Source organism: Arvicanthis niloticus, chromosome 17, assembly GCF_011762505.2.
Source record: "Arvicanthis niloticus isolate mArvNil1 chromosome 17, mArvNil1.pat.X, whole genome shotgun sequence".
Taxonomy (NCBI): domain Eukaryota; kingdom Metazoa; phylum Chordata; class Mammalia; order Rodentia; family Muridae; genus Arvicanthis; species Arvicanthis niloticus.
Window position 1 is genome coordinate 14,091,378 of NC_047674.1, and position 6,354 is coordinate 14,097,731.

The following is a 6,354-nucleotide window of genomic DNA, read 5'->3' on the forward strand; positions in this document are numbered from 1 at the left end:
TGAGGCTGCCCTAGGACCACAGGATGGCCTCTTCAGCCTGTGAGATTTACTCACTTCTTTTTTTTTTCTTTTTTGGTTTTCTTTTGGGGGGGGGTTGTTTTTTATTTTGTTTTGGTTTTTTTTTTTTTTTGTTTTTTTTTTTTTTGAGACAGGGTTTCTTTGTGTAGCCCTGGCTGTCCTGGAATTCGTTCTATAGACCTGCCTGCCTCTGCCTCCCAAGTGCTGGTATTAAAGGCATGCGCCACCACTGCCCGGCTAGATTTACTCACTTCTAAGTGTTTATCAGCAACATTAGATCCCCTCCTGCACGGAGATCCATGTGCTGACACGGAGTTAAAGGGCTGTCAGAGGGAGAGAGGCATTAAGTCAGGCTGTCTACAGGTCAGTACTACATCCTCAGTGGATACAGTTCCCGTTTGTACACTGAAGAGTAACCATACCTCAGCAATTGCCACAATAGACAGTGCAGGGAGCCCTGAGAACAGGAGGAAATCAGGGCAGTCTAGGGCTGCCTACTAAGTTTTCAGACCTCAGTAGAATGAGGGAAGCCAGAGTTCAGAGAACCAATCTAAGAAACAGAGAAGAGAATGCCGCGGGAACATATATGAGAGATACAGAGGGCAGGCTTCACACTGTATGTAGGACACTACCTGAGGTGAGCAGTGGCACCAGAGCATGCGCACGCACACAGTCTGAATAGCCCATTTCCATCCTCCATAGAGTGAAACAAACAGTGTGCGTGAAGCAGCTGAGAGCGAGCAGGTCTAGCCTCAGGCATCAGGGAAAAAACACTACTGCCCCAGTGCAACCTGAAGGAGCTGGACAGCAAGAATAGAGACCATGCAGCATACAGCTCCACGTAACCACCACAGCCACACAGAGTTGTTTTTTGTTTTTATAAAAACAAAAGTACAGAGCATCTGAGAACTGGGATCCCACTTTGAGGCGTCTAACTTATGCGACTGTAGTCCCGGAAAAAGAGTGTGAAAGACACCCGAGGGTCTTCAAACCCAAGAATATCAATAACCTTCAGATAAAAGACTGATTAGGAGAATGTAAGAAGGTACAGCACATGCTAACACCAGTCACAGTGGTAACCTTACTAGTAGCCAGAGGAAAGGGGCACAGGCAGACAGTGGGGCATTTTCACGTGCGGCTGGCAAGAGCACCAACTATTTTTAGTTTGCCATTCTCCATTAAACAGCAGGAGGCTAGGCTCAGGCCACTGCCACTGAAGCACAGCTGTGAGGTAAGGACTAACCGGAGGCACCTTGGGATCACTCAGCTTTAAGTATCAGTTTGTTAAGCCGTTGAGGGAGCTGCTGGTTAAAACCCAGCTGCTGGTTAAAACTCAGGGCTTCCGAGCAGCTTAGAGCTTTACTCCCTCAAATGCACCCAAGGGAAAAACACAAACAAAATATTCCCTCAAGACGTGAACTGTCCACTTGACAGAAGATGATGATCTCAGCATCCTCGGGACAACTCAAGAGCTGCAAAGGAACCCAATGAAAGGAAAGAATCGCAAGCCCTGGCTGTTCACGGCCAGCTCATCTTAAACCAGCTAAATACTGGGCAGAGAACAGGGACAGACTGCTACAAATAAAAATAAAACCTCAAACAAACCAAACAAATACTTGACAATATGATAAATATATGAATGCATAATTATACTAGGGAACAGGAGACACTCTGTTTAGACACAGTTTAGAAACTCTTTTTTTGTTTTTTGTTTTTTGTTTGTTTTTTGAGACAGGGTTTCTCTGTGTAGCCCTGGCTGTCCTGGAACTCACTCTGTAGACCAGGCTGGCCTCAAACTTAGAAATCCACCTGCCTCTGCCTCCCAAGCGCTGGGATTAAAGGTGTGCGCCACCACCGCCCGGCCTTAGAACCTCTTCTATGTTTTGAAACAATGAAAGTGTTTTCAAACACTGTATGCCTATTTGCGTGTTTCTCCCAAGACAATGGTTTGAAGGCTGCAATGTACAGATGGGGTCTTGTGTACAGTCGAGAACTGGACAGATGAATGACAACTATGGGCCAAGTTTACAGAAAGAACAGCCATGCAAAGCATACACGGCACAAATACCAGTTCTAACCGTGGAACGAATACAGGGCACATGACCCAGCAGACACCCAGTCCTCAGCTGAGGCTTAAGAGAGCCTCAGACATCCAACAGCAGTTGAGTGTCCCATCAGTGCACCAGTGAGCCACTCTCCATGACAGACAAGGCGGGAATTACTTCCAGCAAAATGCAGTAATGGGTACTGGGCCTGTGAGCAGAAATTTTAGATTCTTGTAAAGCGTCAAAGAACACCCTCCTCTACAGAAGAAAGAGCAGCTTCTGACTGCAGTCCTCTCAGCTGAGTGGGAAGGATACCATCTGTGGAGATGGGGCACACACCCCAGATGTGCTGGGCTGAGGAGGCAGGCTTCTGAGTACAGTCACCAGTACATAACCAGATAAATGACATTCTATATAGAACAGCCAACGAATGCCAAGGTCATGGACTGACTTCAAGAAAGTACTGAAGAAACACTGCAGGCAGGATGGGCTAAAGAAAGCAAAAAGCGTCCGAGAGACAGGCAGTGGCAGAGAGCACTGGTTGCTCTGGCTGAGGACTATGCATTGATTCCCGGCACCCAGATGGCAGGTCAGAACCAGCTGTAACCCCAGTCCCAGATACAACACCCTCCTTTGGCCTCCATGGGGACCATGGCCACAAGTGGCGCACAGATATACACTCAGACAAAACATCCATACATGTGAAAACAAAGTTAAAGAAAAAAAAGATAACCAAGTGTAATGTGGCTGAAGGGTCTCATAGCGGACCAAGATGGACCAAGGAGAAAACAGACAAAACCAAACGAGGCTGCTCACGCTCAACAAAGCGGATGTCTCCACTTTTAATTATCAACCTGTGGCGATGTAAGTTTACTTTTCGAAGCAGGAAACTTCTACAACTATTGCTGAGAATGTTATCTACTGAGCATTTACACACTGCCTCGTGTGCTGATACCCCACTGGTTCTTCTCGTTTTCCTCATTTTATGTGGAGAGAGGGTTTGACTGCTTATGTATCTGTGCAACATGGCAAGCCTGGTGCCTGCTCAAGCCAGAAGAGGGTGTGAGATGCCCCTGGAATCGATTACAAATGGCTGTGAGTCACCATGTGGATGCTGAAAATCAAACCCAGGTAGGGCCTCTGTAAGGGCAGCCAGTGCTCCCAACCGCTGAGCCATCTCTCCAGCCCCCTAGAACAATCTTATTTTATTGGTTAGTGGCAACTGTGAAGAGGACAGGATCTGGAACCATCTGGAAGGAGGGCCTTAAGCAAATGTGAGGGAATGAATCAACTTGGTGAAAGGACAGGAAGACTCATCTGACGTGTGTGTGTGTGTGTGTGTGTGTGTGTGTGTGTGTGTGTGTGTGTGTATCTCCCTGAGCCAACATCTTGGAGTATGGAAAATGAAGAGAGTAAGCTAATCGGAGTGTTCCAGCTCTCTCCTGACTGCAGAGGTCATATAACCTGCTGCTTCAAGCTCTTGCTGCCTCGACTTTCCACCATGATGGTGTGTTTCTTCTGCTCGGATGGAAGGGTGGAAGGGTATCCTGGGACTTGTGGAAGCTCAGAAACTACACAGATCTGAGGTGAGACAGTGTTCCAATGGAAGGCATCCTGAGACAGAGGAGCTCAGGAACCTTACAGCTCTGAGAGGAAGCCTCAGCAGAGGTGTTGCAGCTCAGAGGGGAGAGGGGAAGAGTATCCCCCACTGGGCTGAGCAGCTCAGGAGCCTCAGCCTGGCTGTGTCTCTTCTCTTCATTGCTTCTTGTCTTCTTCTGACTAGATAATCATACCACACAGGAGATCTCATTAAATGAGATTTATTAGAGGGTCCAGGGTGTGGAGGGGGTAAATCCAGGGATGGCTGCCCTCTGCTCCCAGGAGCAGACAGCAGGGGATTGGACAAAGGGCAGTGCTTATATAGGATTTCTGAGGGAGCAGAGTTTTTCTGGATTGAGGATTGGTAAAATTTCAAGTCCTGAGCTTGGGGAGCTCAGGGATTGGTGGTGGTGGTGAGGTGTTTCCTGTTCAGGGATTTGTGGCCTTTTTACCCTCTTTCCCCTGCATCAGGCCCATGGGTTAGGGTGGGAAGTCCTTTCTGGCTCCAGCTGGCTTTGTGGGGATGCCAGGGAGCCTGGAGAGAAGGTGCTGCCACCGTGGATAGCTCCTGCAGTGCTGTTTGACCAAGGCTGTATGCTGAGGTAGAAAAGGTGATGTGCCACTGTGGGCAGCTCCTTTGAGGGCTGTGGCCTGAGATGTGGTGCTGTCATTTTGACAGGAGCCCCAACATTTGTGACAGCTCCGGGGGTGGGGTGGGGTTGGGGGTGGAGGTGGTGTCACTGTGGCTGTAGGCTGGGGTGGGACGGAGAGGCTAGCTGCCACTTTGATGGTTTTTGCGGTGTTCTGCTTAGGGACTGCAGATGAATTGTCTAACTGTAAACTGTAAAGGACCCTTCATCCCTCATCTGGTTCTTCAGAGTATTTCATCACAGCACCTGGGGAAGGTGCTTACTGCTTTCTGTGAGTCCATGAGTGGACTGTCACCATAAACTGGTGGCCTAAGCAATCCAAGTATGTTACACTTGTGGACTTGAGAAGCCTAGTGCAGGTTACTAGGCTAAAAGCCAATGAGCTGACAGGGCTTCCTTCTGGTGTTCCAGAAGAGCGTATTCTCAGGCCTCTCCAGCTGCTGGAGGTGGCTGCTGTCCCCAACTCCTAGCCTTTCTAGCTGCAAAGGTAGCATGTGGAAGGCTAGCCCTTGTAGCCTCTCTCCTGTCTCATCTGCTATTTTAAGAACTCACAAAAGGACTGAGCTACCCAGTAGCTACCAACCTCCCCATCGCCGGGCCAACTTAGCAGCAGCCTTCCTTGCCTTCACACAAAGGACACACTGTTCTGGGGATGATGATAGGACATCTTACAAGTCCATTCTCCTGCCTACAGAGTAGACTTCTATCACCCCCTTAAGCATAAAACAACGCAGGGGCTAGGAACCATGGCAAGCACCCTACCACTGAGGTCCCCGCTCTCTGCCCCCACCCCCCACCCCAAGCTCCAACACTTTACTGTGAACCAGGCTTCTATTTGATAATGAGCAGCAATGGTCAGCTGTGAAAATGCAGGACGGAAAAGATTCTTGGCTGGGAAGCCTTTCTAATATAACCATGTCCTATCCACTCACTGTCTCCTGTGACCAGAATCAAGTCCAGTGCCAGGCACAATCAATATGGAGCTTTAGTCCTTTTCTAACAAGTCAGGAAACTGTTAGCTGAAATTACTAGGTGTTCTTTGTCATTCTGATACTATGGTATCAGAAAAGGCAATTTGAACACCACTGAAATACGATAAAATTATGTAGAATTTTGCCTTTGATGCTATGTGGAAATACCTGCTCAGTTATTTTCTTCCTAGTCTTTAAAAATTCAACAAGTTTAACTATGCATTAGAGACATTAGAACAAAAGTAAAAATTGATTTTTCACTTGAGATTCCAAAATATTCATAATTATTTGAATTTTTTAAATTAATGACTTTATTTAAAAATTTACTACATGTATTCATTTTACTTCATGTGTTTTGCTTACACGTATGTATGTGCACCACATGTATGCACAGTGCCTGCAGAGGTCAGAAGAAAGAGCAGATCCCATGAACCTGGAGTTAGGACGATTGTGAACCACATGTAGTTGCTGGGAACTGAACCCAGGTCCTCTGTAACAGCAGCACGTGCTCTTAACCACTCCGTCTCCAGCCCTTGAGCTTCTAATCTAACCTGTGAGGAGACTCAGTTACTGGGTACATCTTAGAGGCCTTTGGAACACAGAAATTGCCAGATCTTTGCATTTAGATATTAGAAAGGACTTGCTAACTCAAAACTCTTGGATATTATTTGGAATGGCCTTTCTATATTTTTCCCAAATGAAATTCAGTAATTTTGTCTATATGTAAAGGCATATATAATATATCAGATCTTTGGTTACTGAGAAACAAATGACTACGGGTTTGCTAGTCTCTCCAAATATATGAAAGATAATGTCTAGTTTGAATCACAAGGCTATTCAGGGCCAATTGTCAATGTAGCCTTTCAATGAAATGTTAAATCATTTTATATGTAGTGAAAGCCCCCCAGGATTTTATAATTTTACTAATTTGATGTATAGACCAAACCAATTACTTTTGAGTTTAGGTATACATACACTGACGAATCTAGCTCTTGGCAGACAGCCAGTAGTTATCATTTTTGTATATTCACATAAAGACTGATAGATGGCTTACACTTGGAAGGCCCACTT